This window comes from Hemicordylus capensis, chromosome 1 (assembly GCF_027244095.1).
Source record: "Hemicordylus capensis ecotype Gifberg chromosome 1, rHemCap1.1.pri, whole genome shotgun sequence".
NCBI lineage: Eukaryota > Metazoa > Chordata > Lepidosauria > Squamata > Cordylidae > Hemicordylus > Hemicordylus capensis.
The window spans coordinates 445,290,257-445,312,500 of NC_069657.1; the positions used below are offsets into that span (position 1 = coordinate 445,290,257).

A 22,244-nucleotide genomic window follows, 5' to 3' on the forward strand; every position below is an offset into this window, starting at 1 on the left:
CCAACACCAGGTAAAAGATTCAACATATAGGTGTTTATATATCAATGTCAGAAGCTTCCAAGCCAAGGAGAGCTGGTCTTGTGGTAACAAGCATGACTTGTCCCCTTTGCTGAGCAGGGTCTGCCCTGGTTACATATGAATGGGAGACTAGAAGTGTAGGCACTGTAAGATATTCCCCTCAGGGGATAGAGCCATTCTAGGAAGAGCGGAAGGTTCCAAGTTCCCTCCCTAGCTTCTCCAAGACAGGGCGGTGAGAGATTCCTGCCTGAAACCTTGGAGAAGCCGCTGCCAGTCTGTTTCTAGATTCTATCCCTTCTTTAATATTAAGTAGCACTTAATGTCAGTGCTACTCCACCCCCAATCCTCCCCTCCCTGTCCTTTCTGTGAAGTTTGTATCCTGGAATAACAGTGTCCCATTGGTTCTCACCATTCCACCAGGTTTCTGTTATCTATGTTTTCATTAGCAACCAAGCACTACAGCTCACCCATCTTGGAACATAGGAAGCTGCCATATACTGAGTCAGGCCATTGGTCCATCTAGTGTAACTTGTCCCTACAATCAGGCTCTGTAGCAGAGGACTGGAAAGCCTCTAAATACCCACTGCAGGATAGCAATAGCAAGAGAGAGGGCATATCCTCACCTCTTGCCTGTGGACTTTTCAGAGGCAGCTGGTGGGCCACTGCGTGAAACAGGATGCTGGACTAGATAGGGCTTGGGCCGGATGCAATAGGGCTGTTCTTAGGTGTTTATGACACCCAGGGATTTGTGGGGCCGCCCCCTCCCCCTGAATTGGTGCCCTAGGCAACCACTTGTGTCTTTCTGGTGGATGGGCCAGCCCTGTGTGCATAAAGGGTCATCCACTTCTGGTCCATTTCCTTGTTTAAGCCCATCTGTTCATGATGGGCTTAACATCATATATTGTTTGGCCTTCCATTATAGAAATGGAGCATGTTCCGTGGTTATACAAGTAAGGCTGAAGTGGCACAAGCAATGTCTTTTACGCAACCTGCCATTAAGAGAAAAAGAAAAGACGCAGATCCTTGTGTCTTTTCTTAAGAAATTACAAGTCCTTAGGCTTTTGAACTCTGGGCATTCATCATGTGGACTAAACTCCAGAGTGCTTTTCAACATACACCCCGTCAGTCATGGCCTTCTTTCTTTTTAATTTTACTTTCAACGTCAGAAAGTTGAGAAAGCATTATAGGTTCACGACCGCTGAACCGGAATGCTGGCTCTGAAGCTACAGTCTATGAAATTTCATTTAATGGCATATTGATGATGGTCGAAGGGGCAAGAAACATCTGGTGAGCTATGAAGGGGAAAAAATAGACCCAGCTAATTATTAAAGGGAGGGGAGGAACCCTGTTTGAGAAAGAAGGCTTTCATTAGGAGCGCCTTTGCTGTACAGGGTGGGATGCAATCTTGGAAAGTTTGGTGCTTGTTTATCCCTGAAAGGAAAGGTGTAGTGGCAGAAGGAAGAGTTTATTCACAGGGCCCAAAGAGCTCTTTTGGCATGCCCAATGCTTTAAAACAGAGCTACAATGTATTTCCTGATCCCTGAGCATTAAATGCTTCTTTAAACAGAAGGGTCTTGCCAAATATTTGGAAGATACTGATGGGGCCAGTGTGGAAGTGATAATGTCTTCTAGCCCAGGGGTTCTCAAACTTGGGTCCCCAGATGTTGTTGGACTGCAACTCCCATAATCCCCAGCCACATTGGCCAAAGGCCATTTGAGAGACCCTGGGCTAGCCCATTCAAATGAGTGGGGGAGGAGCACGGGTGCACTTGTCCACGGATTTTGGGAGGTGGGTGGGAGTTTGAGACAAACTGCACAGCTAGGAAGCGGCAATTATACCAGGTATGGGGTGGGATTAATGCACCGCCCAATCATTCGCTACACATTTGGGTTCCCCAAAGTAGCCCACAGTCACATAATATGCAACATAAGAGGAGAACTTTTAAAAAGGATTCATGAAGGGGGAAGGCTATAGAACCTCCATGTTGAGAGGCAGTATATCTTTGAATACTAGATGGTGTGGACAAACAAAAGAGGGTGCCAATTACCTTCATGCGCTGCATGTGATCTTTCAGTAAGGCTGAAATTTTGGGAACAGGAGGGGGGGAAAGGGACTGAAACTCAAATTGAGGCTTTGTTTTTCAGTTTCACTCTCCCAGTGGCCTATTGCCCTCCTCAATTCCCCCTACTAATGACACTATAGCCCTCCTCACACATTATGTCCAACCCATGGACAATCAGTGTGCACACATACAAATCTTTCCACATGTACAGTAATGTTCAATACATATAGAAGAGTATATGATGGGACATTTTTGTCACAGATTCCACTACTACTACTAGCCCACCTACTACAACAATAACTACTACTACTACAATAACAGTAACAGTAACAACAATAATATAGCCATGCTGCATGCATTACAAAAAGAGCTAAACGTCCCTAGCCTATGCCATATTATATACTGTAGAATGCATTTTCTAGGAAGAGAGAGGGATCTTCTTCTTTCCAGGCTCTCTGCTAGGCACCATCAAGTGGACAGCATTCTCTTGCAGTTGTCAAGGTCAGATGATGATTGCTGAGGCCCAGATGTGGTTTAGAGAACCACCACAACCACCATATTTGTGGTACAAGCAGAGGTGTTTTAACTCACGGACCTTGGGGCCCCGGTCCATGGCCTCCAAGGTCTGGGGGGGAGCCTCGGGCAGCCAACCCGCACCAATCCCGCCAGACCTCCATGTTTGTTTGTTTTTAAATTGCAGCCATGGCGCGGCCAAGGGATGGCTGCCAGGGGTGAGCGGAGCAGTCTTTCTCCTCTCTCCTCTCTCCTTCCTCTGGCAGCAGTGGCAGTGGCCAGAGCAACACTGGGCCCATCCATCCGGTCAGGCCAGCGTCTTCTGCCAACTGCACAGGCATGTCTCGCAATTGGTAGAAGATGCTGGCCTGACCAGATGGGCCCAGTGTCGCTCCGGCTGCCACCACCAGAGGGGGGAGAGCAGAGAAGGACTGTGCCCCCCAAAAGTAGGTTTGGGGGGGCTTTGCACAGGGGGGACCTCGTGGCTGGGAAATCCAGGTTCCCAAATCACCTAGATGTGCCCCTGAGTACAAGCAGGGGTAGAGCTATGATTGGGCAGATGGGTTCAAAGAACGCAAGCCGCCCTATACCTGAGAGCCACCTGGCTTACCCCTTGCCCCTCACCCTTTATTGCCTGCTGAGTATTTTCTTCATTCCCTCCCTCACTCTAAGGATAGAAAACCTCCAGCCCGTTTCATTGTTGGAAATGAACTCAGGAGGGCCGCACCGACCCTTCCAGGTGCTGGCCATGCCCCCTGCATGTTACATCACATGCAGGTGATGTGGCTGGTGCTCACAAGAGGCCACCGGGGAGAGGTGAGACCACTCTCTAACACTAAGAACATAAGAACAGCCCTGCTGGATCAGGCCCAAGGAAGCCCATCTAGTCCAGCATCCTGTTTCGCACAGTGGCCCGCCAGATGTCGCGGAAAGCCTACAGGCAGGAGTTGAGGGCATGCCATCCCTCCTGCTGTTACTCCCCCACAACTAGTACCCAGAGGCATCCTGCCTTTAAGGCTGGAGGTGGCCTATAGCTCTCTGACTAGTAGCCGTTGATACACCTCTCCTCCATGAAGTTATCCAAGCCCCTCTTAAAGCCATCCAGATTGTTGGCTATCACCACATCTTGTGGCAGAGAATTCCACAAGTGGATTATGCGTTTTGTGAAAAAGCACTTCCGTTTGTTGGTCCTAGATTTCCTGGCAATCAATTTCATGGGATGACCCCTGGTTCTAGTGTTATGTGAGAGGGAGAAGAATTTTCTCTCTGTCCACTTTCTCCACACCATGCATGATTTTATAGACCTCTATCATGTCTCCCAGCAGTCGTCTTTTTTCTAAATGAAAAAGCCCCAGGTGTTGTAGTCTTGCCTCATAAGAAAGGTGCTCTAGGCCCCTGATCATCTTTTTTGCCCTCTTCTGTACCTTTTCCAGTTCTATAATGTCCTTTTTAAGATGTGGTGACCAGAATTGTACGCAGCACCATTGCAGAGGTCCCCTGCACTGGAAACAGAGGGTACCCCTGAGACCTCTAGAGAACTTTTTCTGTGTGCATACATCATCACTCTCTGTCCCTTAACAGCTGTTCTCCTCCTCCTCCCAAAAACAGTTTAGAGTGACCCCTTCCCGGAAGGCCTATGAAAACTTTTACCTTCATTTCCTCTTTTGTCCTCAACTATTAGTAGGTCTAGTTGGCAAACTAAACAAAAGTGTTGCATACTTCCATTTGCAGAAGAAATTGTGTTTTGATGTATTGACTTATTCTCCCTCCCCCCCACCTGCAATTGTTCTCAAGCACCATTTCCCCCCTAATAATAATAATAATAATAATGGCTCTTCCCCTCTGGCCACCTATTAACAGCTCGACAGGGGCGTCTTAGTGCTTGCAATTGTCTGGCCTCCATGATGTGACTAAATGTAAAATTCGCATTGCTAAGAGGTCTTATCATGGAAGGAACATACATTTTGAGTGCCATATATTATTTATCCACATTCAAATCCTAAAGATGAATTTTTTAAATAATAGGCCTTTGTTTTCATTTGCATTTCATTTCTGGTTATTTTATTTAGAAATTCCTAAGAGAGGCTACACGTTGACCAAGTAATGCAGTAACAAAAACAGGAAAGGAAAAAGAAAAAAAGAAAATAGATCTTTTGTAAGTTTCATAAACTCTGGGCTGCAAGATCATAATTGCTCAATAAGGGCGTGAGTATGTTTGGTGAAAATCAATGGGAACATTTCTGGTGACTGCAGGGCTGGAATTTTCTTTGCATTTAAATAGCTTCATACAGCAGCCATCCCTTATGTTTATATGAACAAAACAATCTCGCAAAGTAGTGGGGAGGCATGCCAGAACCTCAAAGGTGGAGTCTCTCCAGTGCCTCTTGGAATCTACGCCAGCTTTCCCTGGACAAGTTATATCTATTTCTGAAACATTATTATTCTTATGGGTGCATCAGCGGAGCAACTCTGGGTGAAAGGGAAGTACTGGCACACTTGCGGTAACCCACAGATATGTCAGTTTGACCAAAAAAAAAAAAATCAATCTAAATTAAAAAATCCTAAGGGGATGTCCCACCCTACTCAAATTGCCCCAATGAAACTCAAAGGAGCAGAATGTTTGCAGATCCAGTCTCCAAGCCCCCTACCCTCTCATCCACCTACTCATGCCCCCTTCTTTTATTCACTCACCAGTCAGGGCAACCCCATCCACTAGATGAACTAGGTGGTTGCCCTGGGTGCCACTCCGTGAGCTCAAGATATAGTCCATTGGGGCGAGGGTGCTTGCTGTGAAGCCGGCCTGCTGCAGCACATTATAATGATGTAGCCACACTGTACAGCAACATAATTTTCCTGCACCAGCATGAAAGCAGCAGCAGCAGCAGGAGGGAATGGTAGGGAGGCAAAACAGCGAGGAGAGCATGTGGGTGGCTGGGCAGGCCGAGGGTTGCGCAACTCTCAGGGACCTATTTTTGGGTGGCACAGAAGGCTTCCTGTGGAAAGGGAGGGTGTCAAAAACTGCCCCTTCCCTGCTGCGCCAATGTAGTTAGTTGGGATGCTCTGTTAGGCTGTACTCTCAGATGCATCCTTGCTCTATATGTCAGCCTCTTTTAGCAGCAATCTCTGGTACTGAACCCAGGACTTTCTGTAGGCAAAGCATTTTGCAGACCCTGCTTAGCGATAGGCCAGGATCTCTCATTGCTGACTCATGTGGTTTTATTTTAAACTGCTTGCGTACCAAATCATACGCTATACCATCCATTGTTGTGGAGAAGTGTTTGTTTAAGTACTGGAGGTTATCCCAGTGGCAAGTTCATCCTTATTTGACAATAATGAAACATAAGTTTGATGTGTTTGCTTGAGTGAAATTGCCATCTGGTAAATAATATGTTTTGTGAGTGTTTATGACAATCATGGTTTAAGCCAAAATTGACTTTATCATGATTGCTTCAAATAACACTTGAGTGTCCTAACTTAGTTTGATATTTTTTTCCTCTTTGTTGAACTGAGTAAATGTATTTTGAGAAGCTTCCTGTATTTATATTTTTTAAAGGATTTTGCAGAATGTAAAGCTCACATTTTCAAAAGCAATAATTACAGCTGATTACACGGTCTTTCTACTTGGGTTGTGAAGTGAGGCAAAATAAAGTTGTTTATATCGTCGCAAGTGCTGATGTTGATATACAGGCTTTGCCTTTTGGCTGGTTCAAGTTTAACACTTTGCAATTGGAGAATATCAGTTTGGATTTCTGCCCTTTGTGCAGCCACACAGAAATGAACTTTGAGATGAAGGCATTCCTTACAGATTTTGTAGTCTAATACACCTTCCTAGGAAAAGATCATAACATATAGAAAGGAGTGGGGCTGATGTGAAAGCACCTAGATAGGATCCTATCCAAAGGTACCAAGGGCTGAACTGATATTTCTCCCCGCATTTCACCATCCCATTCATGATGAGCAATTGGTTGGGGCATTTTGGTAGTTATCAGGAATGAGAGCAGAAGCCAGACAAACCTACCACTGGCTGGTAGGGACGTGCACAAAACCACTTTGCCCAGTTCGGTTCAAATTTAAACCGGGTTCGTAACGGGAGGGGGAGGTTCCATTTTGGTTTTGCTCGAACCCCCCCCCTCGTGGTTTGGTTTGAATTCAAAGCGGTTCAAAGTGGTTTGAAGCAGTCTTGAATTAGTTTGAACCTCCCAAAGTGGGTGGGATGGTAGTTGGCACCCATGGGTGCCTAACACCCAACCCCCAAAGCAATCGGACACTCGTCTGATTTTTTTGAACTATTAAAAAAAAAATTTAAAAATTTCTCATAGGGTATAATGGGACTCAAATGACATTACCACATTAAAAGGTGCCTCTTTGCCAATTAGCAGGGGTATTGGGGGAGAAGGAGGATAAATAAGGGGTGATAACACAGAGAACGCTGTAAGGGCAACAATGCTTTCACCTATTTTCCTGCGGGGAGACTGATAGAGGTCTATAAAATCATGCATGGCATGGAGAAGAGAGATTCTTTTCCCTCTCACACAACACTAGAACCAGGAGTCACTCCATGAAATTGATTGCCAGGAGGTCTAGGACCATCAAACGGAAGTACTTTTTCACACAACGCATGATCCACTTGTGGAACTCTCTGCCACAGGATGTGGTGACAGCCAACAACCTGGATGGCTTTAAGAGGGGTTTGGATGACTTCATGGAGCAGAGGTCTATCAATGGCTACTAGTCAGAGGGCTGTGGGCCACCTCCAGCCTCAAGGGCGGGGTGCCTCTGAGTACCAGTTGCAGGGGAGTAATGGCAGGGCACGCCCTCAACTCCTGCCTGTGGCTTCCAGCGGCATCTGGTGGGCCACTGTGCGAAACAGGATGCTGGACGATGGGCCGTGGGCCTGATCCAGCAGGGCTGTTCTTATGTTCTCCTTTGGTGGGTAGATGATGCCAGACAGCACAATGGGCATTTGTCCCCTGAGATGGTGGGCCTGGATCATGGATTATTCCTCCCACCTGTCAAAGACACGCAGTGCAGCTCAGAGAGTCTGCTGTGCCTAAAGAGACAGGAACGGCCTGGTTCTGCTTGTGCTTCTCATGCAGGTCCTTGTGCAGGGCAGCCTGTGGTCCCAACAGGTAATGCAGAAGACCCAAAGAAAAAAGGCTGAAGGACTGAAATGATGGACCAGGCAGTTGAAAGGCTTTTGATTGAAAAGCACTTTACACAACTCCTGGCACACACCAATAAATGTTTCCGCCATAAAAAAGCACTCCAGAAGTAAATGCTGCTTAATAATGTTTGTTTATTTTTTTTTAAAGCAATAGCTCCGTTATGTATCAGCCAGAAGAAGGGGGAGCAGGAAGGTCCCTTGTTATCAGCTTTAGGATTTAATGAAGGACTTTGAAGGGAATTTGAAAGCTAAGTTGCACTTGACATTTTGAGGTTCTCTGCACTCAGCAATGGGAAATACTTCTTAAAAATTCAAAACGTAAAGACTCCCTCCTCTGATAACAGGGGTGGCTGATATAATGGAATTTATGATTGTTTTAAATACCAGTGTGGAGACAGATCCTTGGGAAAGGGAAAAAAACCTAAACATACAATTCAGGCATTATTTCATCTTTCCTGGTTGCCACTTTGTTTCTGGGTCCAGTTCAAAGAAATGGGCAAGCTTCCCCAAGCTCGTCTCAGATTAATCTGAAACCAATTAAAGTTCTTCTGAACAACATGAGACCATGGGCCATTTTTCTCATCCAGTCTGAGGTTTGGGAAAATGCTGTCACGGCCATCCCCAACAGCCTCACCCATTCCCCAAATCCTTCTTCACCAGCCCTTTGTCCCCAGACAACCTTCACCTCCTTTTCTTGGCTTATGTGTCACGATGTGCGGGCAGAAGTATCAGTGGGTGCAGAGGGCAATCTCAGGACCTCCCTCCCCTCTCTCCATTGTCCTGAGGCTCTGGATAGCCATGTGCTAGTCTGCAGAGCCCAGGGGGTGATGGGAAAGGTTGCCCTTGAATTAGCCCATCTTGCAGAGGAGAGTTGGGCTTGTGGCAGTGAGCATGAATCGCCCCCTTTGCTGCTCTGCCCTGGTTTGCATTTGAACGGGGGACTACATGTGAGCACTTTTCTGCTGTAGGATATTTCCTGTTGGGGGTGGGACCGTGGCTCAGTGGTGGAGCATCTGCTTTGCATGTAGAAGGTCCCAGATACACTCCCTAAAATCTGCAGGTCGAGTTGGGAAGGGCTCCTTCCTGAAACTTTGGAGAGCTGCTGCCAGTCAGTGCCAAGCAGACAATACTGAGCTATATATATGGATATACAATGAATAGTTATATACCACTTTTGAACAAAGGTTCCCAAAGTGGTTGACATAGATACTAGCTGGGCAAGGCACAGAGCATCTGCGCTTCAAGCCACGCGCCGCCACCATTCCCCCCCCAGTGCCACTTCTCAACCCACCATTGTTTTTCTCTCTTCATCTCTTATTTAAGAGAGCGTCTTCTTCACTATGAGCCCCACCGCCCATTGAGGTCACTTGAGGAGGTCCGTCGCCAGTTGCCGCCAACTCATTTGGTGGCTACACAGAGACCAGCCTTCTCGGCTGCTGCCCCGAGATTGTGGAATGCACTCCCAGCTGAGATACGATCCTCCCCACCTCTGGCAATTTTCAGAAAAACACCTGAAAACACATCTCTTCAACCAGGCTTTCTCAGCTTTTAAAAACTTGTTTTTAAATTCTTCTGATTATTTAAGTGTTGTTTTACGATGTTTTTAATTGTTAGTTATTATTTTTATGCTTTATTATTTTTGTTTTAATTATTAACTGATTTTAATGGTGTTTTAATGTAAACCGCCCTGAGCCTTTTGGAAGGGCGGTATAAAAGTTTTAAAAATAAATAAAATAAACAAAAATCCCCAGTGTCAGCCTGCCTGCCTGCCATCATTTTCTCCCTCCCTCCCTCCCCCGCCTGCCACCGCCACCATTTTGCCCATGCAGCCCGCTGCCAGCTTGCTCTCTCGCCCGCTTGTCCATCCTGTCGCCGTCTGTCACAATTTTCTTTGCCCGCCGGCTGCCGCCATTTCCCCCCCTCCCGCTCATACCCGTGGTTATCTGGCAGCTCTCCGAACTCTCACAAGAGCTGCCACACATGGGATTAGCCACAGTTACACCTCAGGGAATTAAATATAAAGATAAATAAATAAATAAATAAATTAGTCAAATGGCTCCCTGTCCCCCAAAGGGCTTACAGTCTCAAAAAGAAATGTAAGATGGACACCAGCAACAGCCCCTGGAGGGATGCTGTGCTGGGGATGGATAAGGCCAGTTGCTCTCCCCCTGCTAAATAAAGAGAATCCCCACTTTTAAAAGGTGCCTCTTTGCTCAGTTAGAGGGACCAATAGCCTGACTCGGTATCATGCAGCTTCCTGTGTTGCTATGTGTAGCTAAAAGTTTCATTTTAGGACTGTCGCCTCTCTCCTCAGGAACCACTGTCACCTTAGAAGCTCTCTCGGAGTATCTTCAAAACAGAGCTGGGCCTTGTCATTTCTCTGTCTGAGGTAGAGCAGCAAATTGCAGCCCTGCCCTCCCCTTTCTCTTTGCTCTGTAAAAATCAGCCCCCTGCCGCCCATTCCCTTCCTTCTTTCAGATCTCTGCCCCATCCTAAAAGAAAAGGAAAACAAGGGGTGTGAAAGGGCAGTATGGTGCCCTTTCACTTTCCTTCCTCTGAAGGCCATCTACGAGGAGGACGCTGGGTAGGCGGCTGGGCTGCCCCTGAGAACCAGCCCAGCGATCTGCCTCCTGAAGCCACCCACGTCACCCTGCTCCCCGGTAGGGCCGCCCCTCCTCCAGCGTGACCGGTGGTGTGCCTCTTGGCAGGCAGATTTTCAGTGCTGTGCTATCTGGTGAGCTGCGTCCCCGAGAATAGATGCATGTAACGTATTCTGACATGCACATGCTTTCATTCATTACATAAGGCAACGGCTTTGCTTATAAAAAAAGAGACACGTTTGCTGAAATGTGACCTCTTTAAGTTGGTTTTTATGCATCAAAGCTACTTGACATTTGCCAAAACAAATTTGAGTCCCTTTGGAGGGATTTTTTATGACAAAAACACCATTGATCTGACAGCTGGCTCTCTAGGGAAGAGATATTGTAGCTGGCAGTAAAGACTTAATGCTTCTAAAGTCCTCCTTTACTAGTAGTCCCAAGGCATAATGTCTAGGCCTGGGCAAAAGAACGGGAACGGGGGGTGGAGGGGGTGGGAGGGAAAAAAACCGAAGCCCGGGCTGGCACAGTGGCAGCTGGGAGTTTGACAGTGTTATGAAGAACTGCAACTGTTGATCAGTGAATTGTTACACTGTTGATGACAGGCTTGCAAATTAATTCTGAAATTAACTGAGGGGACTCAAAGAGGTCCCACTGTTTATCTGAAGGAAGGAGGGCAATGCAAAAATTACCAGTGAAGCAGAAATGGAGACGGTTTCGTAGTTTTCCGCCACGGAGCAGCTGGCCAAGTCTTGCGGGTGGGGGCCTCTGGAAGCTGGTATGCTGGTGAAAGGAAAAGGGATGGTTGGGAAAGGAGGTGGAAAATAGGATCTGGGTGACAAGACAAAAGGGCCGGGGCACCAGGGAGACTTCAGGCTGCATCGACAGACTGAAAAGAGTTTAGCAGCCATTCTCTCTCCCCAGGGGACCCTGGGAATTGTGGCCCCGTGAGAAGGAATTAGGGTTCTTAACAAAGAATCCTCCAAATCCTCACCAGACTACAATTCCCAGCATTCTTTAAGGGAAGGGCTGATGCTTTGATGCCAAACAATGAGGCTATTCTCATGACCAGCTGCAGCAGGGCAGGAGCGTGGAAACCTGGGTTGTGAGGCTCGTGTGGAGTCTCCCACCCCGCTGCTCCAGAGCAGGGCTACTCTAAGCCAGGTTAAAGGGGGAAAGCCCCCTCCTAACATTGCAGCCCAGATCGTGTGTGCGCAATCGGGGCTGTGTGCTGCAGCTCCCAACAGCCCGGCTTCCCGAAGATCACAGGTTGCTGCTTAAAGAGTGGCCAGGAAGCTGCTAACTGCAGCATTGATGCGGGCAGTCTCTTGGCTTCCTGTGCAATGCATTGTGGGCTATTGGAGGACTTCCTCCTCCAGATCCCCAGTGCTGTAAGCCATGCAGGTTGTGTGGGTGTGTGGTGTGGTAGAGTTCTATCAACTGTCTGCTTGTGTGGCGAAGGCAGGAAGGTTCCTGCCTTTCCCCCAGTCCTCCCTAGCCACCAGGGACTTTGGTTGTGTGCACAACCTCAATATGTTTGTAATATGAACATAAGAACGTAAGAACAGCCCTGCTGGATCAGGCCCAAGGCCCACCTAGTCCAGCATCTTGTTTCACACAGTGGCCCACCAGCCACTGGGAAGGGCACAACTGAAGCATTGGTAGGGAAGGGCCTAGTTCTGAAAGCCAGTGTTGGGTTGCACGGTTGGGCTCTTGGATGGCCATGTGATAAGGGTAGGACATTTGAACATAAAGGGACGCCTTGCACGAGCTCAGATGATTCATCCATCTTCTCAAGAGTGTCATCTTTGATTAGCAACAACTCCCCAGTTGGAGGCCTTTCTCAACCTGCTAATTCATTACTAAGCATGCTGGGAATTGGGGTTTTGAGCCAGGTGCAGAGATTTTGGCCACTGGTACCATCTCAGGGGATGAATGCTCATGGTGTTTTTAGGTATCTACACTCCCCCACCCCAGAGATGGAAGATAGGTGATAGTATTGTTGCCCATACAGCTTTCTCTGTGCTATCAGCCCCTTCTTCATCCCTATCCCCAAATTATTTTAGTAAAATTGCAGTCATTTTTTGCATGGAGAAAAGGGTTACAGAACATAAGAACAGCCCTGCTGGATTGGGCCCAAGGCCCATCTAGTCCAGCATCCTGTTTCACAAGGTAGCCCACCAGATGCCACTGGAAGCTTACAGCAGGAGTTGAGGGCATGCTCTCCCTCCTGCTGTTACTCCCCTGCAACTGGTACTCAGAGGCATCCTGCCTTTGAGGCTGGAGGTGGCCCACAGCCCTCCGACTAGTAGCCGCTGTTAGACCTCTCCTCCATGAAGTTATCCAAGCCCATCTTAAAGCCATCCAAGTTGTTGGCTGTCACCACATCTTGTGGCAGAGAATTCCACAAGTTGATTATGTGTTGTGTGAAAAAGTACTTCCACTTGCTGGTCCTAAATTTTCTGGCAATCAATTTCATGAGATGAGTCCTAGTTCTAGGGTTATGTGAGAGGGAGAAGAATTTCTCCCTATCCACTTTCTCCACACCATGCATGATTTTATAGATCTCTATCATGTCTCCCCGCAGTTGACTTTTTTCTAAACTTAATAGCCCCAGGTGTAGCGTTGCCTCATAAGGAAGGTGTTCTAGGCCCCTAATCATCTTGGTTGCCCTCCTCTGAACCTTTTCCATTTCTACAATATCCTTTTTTAGATGTGGTCACCAGAGTTGTACACAGTACTCTAGGTGTGGCCACACCATAGTTTTCTATAAAGGCATTATAATATTAGCAGTTTTATTTTCAATCCCCTTCCTAATGATCCCTAGGAAGGAGTTAGGATTACAATGAACTTAACTTAATAGCCCCAGGTGTAGCGTTGCCTCATAAGGAAGGTGTTCTAGGCCCCTAATCATCTTGGTTGCCCTCCTCTGAACCTTTTCCATTTCTACAATATCCTTTTTTAGATGTGGTCACCAGAGTTGTACACAGTACTCTAGGAGTGGCCACACCATAGTTTTCTATAAAGGCATTATAATATTAGCAGTTTTATTTTCAATCCCCTTCCTAATGATCCCTAGGAAGGAGTTAGGATTACAATGAACACATTGTACTATCTCCATAGAGTAATCTTTGGAGGTCCATCCTGCCAATTTTCATTTCCATTTCTCTGACAACATCAATAACACATTATAGAAGGTTTGTGTGTGTTTTTTTTTAAAAAACGTTTAAACGCTTTTAAAGCAGCATTGCAAATTTGGCCACTGCAGGCCCAATGGTCAGGACCATAAAAGCATGATCATACACTGACAGCTGAAAGTCTTGCAATGCTATCACTTATTTTCCATCTGTTGTAAAAAATCACAAGAAGTATTCATTCCCCCCCCCCAACCTCTCCAGCTGCCTCATATACTAAGCCCATTGATGGCCCAGACCACCTTGAAAATGAGGCAGGGCACCAAATGCTGCTCTCATCCTTTGGCAGAGTGTCCCCCGCTCTGTATTTTCAAGTAGCAGCAATAGCCCCCATCACTTGATTTTTGTATACATGCCCCGTATTCACCTCTTTTTCCTGGGCATGGCAATAGCCACTGCTGTGCAATGTACAATGAGACACAAGTTTTGGGTGGTATAGAAATATGTTAAAGCGAATGAATGAATGTACAATGTGCAGCATGCATGCCCTGCCCTCATCGTCGTCATCCCCAATGGCTGCCGGCCTGAGAATGAGAAGGGGAGGAAGAAGAGATGAGGCAAGGGCACTAGAATGCTGGAGATGCTCTGTGGCTGTGACGCTATTCAGCAAAGACCTGTGGGGGGCAGCAATGGGAGGTAGATGAGGTGGCAGGGAGCATGTTTCCACCACCACCCCCGCCCCAAATTCCTCACTTGCGGTGACTGCTTCACCTTGCTTTATGGGAGCAATGCCTCTGGAATCTTCTGAATGCAAAGGATACCATGGAGCTGTGGAACCTCCAAAGAACTAGATTGCAATACTGCTCAGTTACCACTGCAGTGATCACTCCCCCACCGCCCCTTTTGCACACTGGTTGTTAATCGAATCCTAGGCTAGAGCTGATGTAGTGCAGTGGCTAATACTGTCAGCTGATGAAATTCCTGGTTCAAGACTCACCTTGCTGAGTGGCAAGTTGAAGGACAGCCCGCACAGCCAATCATGTGTGGAGAGAGGGAGGAGCTTCCTCCCTCAACACCAGTTGGAGCAAATGCGGCCTCCAGTGCTGTATTTGCATGAAATGCTCCTGGAAGGGAAACCGATCTTTGAGCAGCAAAACTCACTACAAACTGAGGGGTTCAAATTGGAGTCTCTGGGGTGAAGCCATCTGTAGTGGATTAAAGCCTTTGTCTCAGAGCAGCTCACGTGAGGGGAAAAAGATTCTGATTCATCCTTGGCAAGCTGCCTATCTCGGCTTCTCCTAAACTAATCCATATTTAAAGTAGAATTGAAATACTGCCGCTGCCACCCCTCTTATTGACATCGCTTGAACCTCCCTGGGCTCAGGGTAGAATCCCAGGGAAAACTCTCTTTTGCTGTTGGATAAGTACAAAAATCTTCCACATGCAAGCCTACACGTGGTGAGAAAACTGATAGCTGTTGAGTGCTTGAGGACACTTTTGCACCAGACAAATCCCCCTTCTCCCCCCCCCCCCCACTTTTCCTGAGTTCAAAACCAACTCTGAGAGGTTTGTAATAAGAACAGAACAACCAAAAAACAATTTTATTCAATTACTACAGACTGCTTCCATCTGAGGCCTCTAGCCTTCTTAGATACACTCAAAAATACTTAGTAGGTTACAAAAATAGGTTGTCTTAGGCACGCTTAAATGTTTATAGAGTCATTTGCAATGCCCTAGGTAGGGTAGGCATAGACTAGGTTCTCTTATTTTAATTACATTACAGGTAAACAATAATAGAACAGTATCAGCAATATGCAAAAGCACACACATACAAAGAAAATAAGTTCCTAACACACGGCATGTTCTCTATGCTGAATTCCCTTTTCCTTAAACTCACCGAATTCCTGATGAGAATCAAGCATCCTGCAATCCTTTCTTTTAAGGATCTACAGATTTATTCCATGAGAGAAACCTCCATGCTGGCTTCGACCATGAGGGAGCAAAACTCTGTTGCCCCTCACTAAGCCTTTCTGCACGTGCTTCTCTCCAGCTGCCCTTCTTGTTCCCAGAATTCCCAGCAACTGCTCTCTAGGTCCCACTCACCTGGTGTACTGATTGGCTGCCCTGGAGTTCACCAGCATGCCAGACAAGACAAGGGTTCACTCCTTGTTAACTCTTTAGGGGGAGGGGAGACTGATCACTACACTTTGGGTCACTGAAGAACGGGACTGGAGTTGCATTTGGATGTAACAGTAGGGAAACCTCTGGTCCCGGCAACTCCGGTTCCCCATTACGTGTGATTGCAGCCATTGTTATCCTGGTCTCAGCTCCTTAAATCTGCAGTGATGAGGTTATGATTGTAATCTGCTTTATAGCTTATTGTGCTCAAAAACTACTATATACATTCTTTCTAATTTATGAAAAAAAGCCATCTGTTTCAAAACTTTTTTTAAAAGTACAGCAATCCTAAGGACTGAGTTGGATTAGGTAAGAGACCTATAATAATGGCTAACATATTGCACAAAGGTACATCAGCATAGTAATGTTGCATACATATAAATAGCAGCAGTGCAAAATTTGGTGTTTTTAATTGGTGTTCATATTTATATTTTTGTTTTAATTGTTATTGGTTTTAATGGTTTCTGTTTTTAATTGTAAACTGCCCTGAGCCATTTTGGAAGGGCGGTATAAAAATCGAATGAATGAATAGCTCAGGGCGGTTCACAATTTAAAGACCCTTTAAAATAATTTAAGAGCACTGGAAGGCCCGGCCGAACAGGTAGGTCTCTAGGGCTCTCCTAAATTCCAATAAAGAATTCAAATTACGGATGTCTGCAGGGAGCACATTCCACAGTCCAGGAGCTGCTACAGAGAAGGCCCACCTCTGCGTCACCACCAGACAAGCTGGTGGCAACTGGAGCCGGACCTCCTCAGATGATCTTAGCATGCGGTGGGGATCAGACCGAAGAAGGCGCTCTCTAAGGTAACCTGAACCTAAGCCGTTCAAGGCTTTAAAGGTAATAACCAGCACTTTGTATTTTGCTCAGAAACATATTGGCATCCAGTGCAGCTGTTTCAAAACAGGCATAATATGGTCTCTCCGGGTTGCCCCAGAGACCAGCCTTGCTGCCGCATTTTGAACTAACTGAAGTTTCCGAACTACATACAAAGGCAGCCCCACGTAGAGCGCATTACAGAAGTCAAGCCTGGAGGTTACCAGATAGTGCACCACTGTTCTGAGGTCATCCTCCTCTAGGAGGATGTTACACAATGGTAGGCCTACAATTCCCATCACCTCTGGCTTCTGCTCATTGTGACTGGGGATAATGGGGATTGTAGTCCCCTGCTTTACTGACATACAGGCAAGCATTGTGCTCTCCTTGGCCCATCTTGCTTCTCTGGGGCTCAGGTCTGTACTATTCAGTGTTCAGGTGAGGGCCAATATCTCCGTCCTGGAAACTGGCTATCTCTGTTTGAAGGACGTCTCAGAAATGGGATGGATCCATAGCCCAATGGTAGATCATCTGCTTTGCATGCAGAAGGTCTCAGTATTAAACCCCAGCATCCAGGGGCACAGCTAGGGGAGAGGGGGCCTGTTTTCACCCCAGCTGTTTTTGGACTAATCCCCAGCCACAGTGGCCAATAGCTAGGATTATGGGAGTGGTAAACCCCTCCTGTATTCTACCAAAGACAACCACAGGACTCTGTGGTCGCCAGGAGTTGACACCGACTCGAGGGCACACTCGAAGTTGAGCGGCCCTCATGTAGACAACACTTAGCCAGATGGACCAATGGCCTAATTCAGTATCAGGCAGCTTCTTATGTCCCTCATCAGCTGGCATTTAGTGGCATTCTGCCTCTGAACATGGAGGTTCTATATAGCCAGCCCCCAAGTTTTCCTCTCTGCTTTACAACATTCTGTCTTCAGTCTGAACATTTGCAAAAACACACAGATTTTACTTCTACATATGCCGAATGCTGTGTACACAGAAAACAGGAGGTATAGCACACAATGATTTTGTGGTAGCCATTAGCATATGCTTTTCCCATGGTCTGTGTACTTATTCTAAGCATGTGCTTTTTTACAATGCAGAACACAAGAGACTTGTTTTGTAAGATTAATGAAGGTCACCAATATTCTCCAAAGGATTCTGATAATTAAGGCTTTGTTTATCAAAAACAAGTTATATTAAGAGCAAAAAAGATTCATGGTAATTATTCATAATCTTAACAATTCAAGTGTAGCCACCTCATTTGTGCATTTAATTCTTCTTGTTAATGTTTTGCATAAATCTGCATAATTACTTGAGTTGCCTGTTGTAATTTTGACAGCTACTCCGTTCATGTGCACTAAAGTATATCAAAAGCTTGAGGTGCTGAATATTTATAATTTTACGTATGTTCTTGGGATAATATTTTTTCAACAATTTTTTTTAATATAAAGTTGACATGGTATACATGGAGCGCTTGCCAAATACAGATTTCCTCCATCGAAGGCTCTTGATGAGAACACAAGCCAGGCTTTCCTGCATATATCACAGCTTTTTCAACTGTTTCATTGAAAAATGCTAGAATTAAGTAATCATGCCTTTGTTCACACTCCATATATTTACCTTGAAAAATACACATGCACATGTACACACACACAATTTTTTAAGAAGAATCCATTTCAGCCAATCATCATTCCCATCATAGATGGGGGATACAGAAAAGCACCAGCATGTTCAGGAATGATTATGTACATGCAGGTTGTGGGTTATTTTTCATACATGGAAGCATTCTCTTAATAAAACTTTGTAGCATCCAAAATAGTTGTAAGACGCATTCCCATTTTGGAGTATGGTAATTTCTGAGATGTGAGGGGGCATACCCACAGGATATTATTTCAGGATTTCCTAGAAACACAGAATTCTCATGAAGAGCCCACACCAATCTCTTGATAGTCTCATAGCAGACCAGACCAGACCAGTGAAATTGTGGGAAAATCTCAGAATGGCGCTTGCCTATAATCTTGCCTACAAGTGTCCTTTCCTAAGCTCTAAACAGCTCAGGCTCAGAGTATTTAAGAGAATGCCTTCTCTGATATGAGCCCTGCCATCTATTGAGATCGTCTGTGGAGGTCCATTTGCAGCTGCAACCAGCTTGCTATAACTACTCAAGGATGGGCCATTTCCATTGCTGCTCTGAACTTTTGGAATACACTCCCTGTCGAAATAAGAGCTCTGACAGCTATTCAAAGGGCTGCTAAGACACACTGATTCACCCAGTTTTTGAATTAGACGTAGAATCTGTCACTGCTTTACATTGTTTTGATGTTTTAACTTGTGTTGTTTTATTGTAAACCACACAGAGATGTGAGCTTTGGGCAGTATACAAATGTGCTAAATTTTTTAAAATAAAATAAGAAACAGGAGTTGCTCAAGTTATTGTGGCACACGGAGTAGGGATGTGCACAAAACTGGCTGGCCTGGTTCAGTTTGAGTCCTGACTGGACTGAAACCTGACCAGATCAGTTCAGTCCAGCACCCTTTTGAACCCTCCCCAGTTTGGTCTGGTGGCGTGTGTGTGTGTGTTTCATGTTTTTTTTTTTTTTTTAAAAATATTGTTTACCTTTAGCTCCTTTGGAGGGCTTCCTCTAGACCACGGGTGTGTGTGTGTGTCTATGAAGGTTCCCCCTTCCCCTCACCAGCCTCGTCATCACTGCCACGGCCTGTTAAAAAAAAAAAATTGGCCGCTGCGGATATGCAAATGGCCTCTGTGAGGCCCTGGGGCATGCAAGGCCTTGCAAAGGCCATTTGCGCATGTGCGGCAGTGGACAAAATGGCTGCTGTGCCAACATACAGAAGCCCGAACGGGTTGCAGCAGTGATGACAGAGGTTGGCGAGGGGAGGGGGAACCTTTACGGACACACACACAAACACACACACACACACACCTGCGGCCTAGAGGAAGTCCCCCAAATGGGCTAAAGGTTGAAAAAAGAATGTGTTTTTTAAAAATAATAATAATAATAATAATAATAATAATAATTCGCGAATGCCCCCGAACTGTCAGGCGAGTTTGGTCCAGGGTCAAACCGAACAGGGGGGTTGGTTGGTTTAACCTCAGAACCGTAACGTCAAACCAAACCCCCTTCGAACTGTTTGCACATCCTTAACATGGAGTAAGGCACTCAATGCTGCTGTGCTCCATTACCCTGTCGGGGGCCAGCTCCCTTTCAAAACTGACCCTGAGCCAGTTCAGCTAATCACCTGGCTCATCATGCAAAGAGAGAAGGCATGTGCTGAGAGCACCCTCTCGGACGTCATTGTAGGACATCCTGATGCACTGCTGGAATGTCCTTTATAGGAGTGCACATGGAACCGGTTCTGCCAGTTCGGTTAAGGGTCCAGCTGAACTGGATCTGGTCTGGTCTGGCCACTGAACCAGGCCGAGCCAGTTCATGGAATGGTTTGGGGGGTCTACTGGTAAAAGGGAACCTGGTAAGGATTCCCTAAAGGGGGCTTCTGTAGGGCTAGATGGGGGCAGGAGGGGAGTCAGGGGTACTTACAAAAATAATGGGCAGCAGTGGCCACTGCAGGGAGGGTGGCAGGGGTGGCTCTCCCCCCACCCCGGCACTGGCCTCCTCAGAGTAGTCTGGGCTGGCAGGGATGTGCATGGACCGGCTGGCTTGGTTCGGTTCAAGTCCGGACCGGACTCGAACCTGACTGGAACAGTTCAATCCAGCACCCCTTACAACCCTCCCCCCTGTCTGGTCCGATCCAGGGGGGTTAACAATTTTTTTTAAAAAAATCTAACTTTAGCCCCCCGTGGGGCTTCATCTAGGCTGTGTTGTGTCTGTGTGTGTGTCTGTGTGTGTGTCTGTGTGTGTGTGTCCGCAAAGGTTCCCCCTCCCCCCACCGACCTCGGTATCACTGCCGCAGCCCATCCAGCCACACTTTCCATTTTTTGCCGGGCCCTGTGCATGTGCAAGTGGCCTTTGTGAGGCTTGGCATGGCTATGCCAGGCCTCGCAGAGGCCATTTGCGCATGTGTGGTGGTGGGCAACATGGCTGCCGCACAAACATACAGAGGCCTGAACGGGCCAAAAAGAGTGGCCGGATGAGTCACTGTGGTGATACCAAGGCCGGGGGGGAGGGGAACCTTCGTGGACCCCCCATGGCCCAGGGGAAGCCCCCTGAAGGGGCTAAAGGTAGAAGATGTAAAAACAAAATTAAAAAAATTTTGTGAACCCCCCGAACTGTGGGGGGTGGGTTCGGTCTGGGGTCAGACCAAACTGGGGGGTGGTTCGATTCTACCCCAGAACAATCAAACTGAACCGACGTAGGACTGGAACCACCCCTGAGCTGTTCTCACATCCCTACTGGCAGTGGCCAGGTTTGGGCCTTTTCCGGTCTGGTTCTGTCCTTCACATGTGCATTCTGATGTCTTGCAAGGGCTAGAGGTTAGGACACTGAGGTGTGGTCCTTCAACCTGAAAGGGAAATTACAAAAGGTAGTGCTGGAATAGTACTGTTCAATCCCAGGGCTGCTGTGCTGTGGGGGCCTGGTCGATGATGATGATGATGTATTTATTATTATTATTAATTACATTTATAAACCACCCCATCCAGAGGCTCTGGGCGGTGTACAATAACTTTTAAAAAGACATAAAACCCACAATTAAAACAATGCTAAAACAATATAAAAACCATTCAAAAATGATTAAAACTATTTAAAACCAATTAAAATACTTCTAAAAACATCAACACTTTATAAGCCTTGGAAGGCCAGGCCAAATAAATAGGTTTTTAGTGCTCTCTTAAAGGCTGACAGCGAGCCTAAACTGCGGATATCTGCCAGTAGTGCATTCCATAGACCAGGAGCAGCTGCAGAAAAGGCCCGGTTCCGAGTCGCCACCAGATGTACTGGTGACAACTGGAGATGGACCTCTCCAGATGACCTCAACGAGCGATGGGGATCATACCAAAGAAGGCACTTTCTAAGGTAAGCCGGACCCAAGCTGCTCAGGGCTTTAAAGGTAATAACCAGCACTTTGTATTTTGCTCAGAAACATATCAGCAGCCAGTGCAGCTCTTTTAAGACAGGCATAATATGGTCTCTCCAGGTTACCCCAGAGACCTGTCTGGCTGCCGCATTTTGGACTAACTGAAGTTTCCGAACTATGTACAAAGGCAGCCCCATGTAGAGCGCATTGCAGTAGTCAAGCCTGGAGGTTACCAGCTGATGCACCACTGTTTTGAGATCGTTCTCTTCAAGGAATGGACACAGCTGTCGAATCAGCCTCCACCTGAGATACCATGGTGAGGCCTGGATCCAAGAGCACTCCCCAGCTGCGTACCTGTTCCTTCTGGGGGAGTGTAACCCCATCCAGTACAGGAAGATCTAACTCATCCCTTAAATTCCGATCCCCCACAATGAGCACCTCCATCTTGCTTGGATTCAGCTTCAATTTGTTATCCCTCATCCAGCCCATTACTGCCCATAGGCAGGCATTTAGGGAGTGAATGCCATTTCCTGATGAAGAAGAAGAAGATGATGATGATGAGAAATAGATTTGAGTGTCATCAGCATACTGATAACACCCAGCACCAAATCTCCTGATGACCTCACCCAGCGGTTTCATGTAAATATTAAAAAGCATTGGTGACAAAATGGAGCCCTGAGGGACTCCATATAATAGCTCCTGTTTTAAAGAGGAGCTGTCACCAAGCTCCACCATCTGGAATCTGCCTGAGAGATAGGAGCGGAACCACT

General features: G+C 46.6%; 1 long non-coding RNA gene across 4 annotated transcripts in view; it reads left to right on the forward strand.

Annotated features, from left to right (window-relative positions):
• LOC128323457 (uncharacterized) overlaps nt 1-22,244 on the forward strand; it is a 206,205-nt gene that overhangs the window by 133,546 nt on the left and 50,415 nt on the right. For 2 of the 4 annotated variants that reach the window (XR_008306275.1, XR_008306277.1), the window contains exon 3: nt 16,328-16,472. The exons of the other annotated variants lie outside the window; for them this stretch is intronic. This is a non-coding gene — a long non-coding RNA (uncharacterized LOC128323457). The remainder of the gene's footprint in view (nt 1-16,327; nt 16,473-22,244) is intronic. 4 annotated transcript variants of the gene reach the window in all.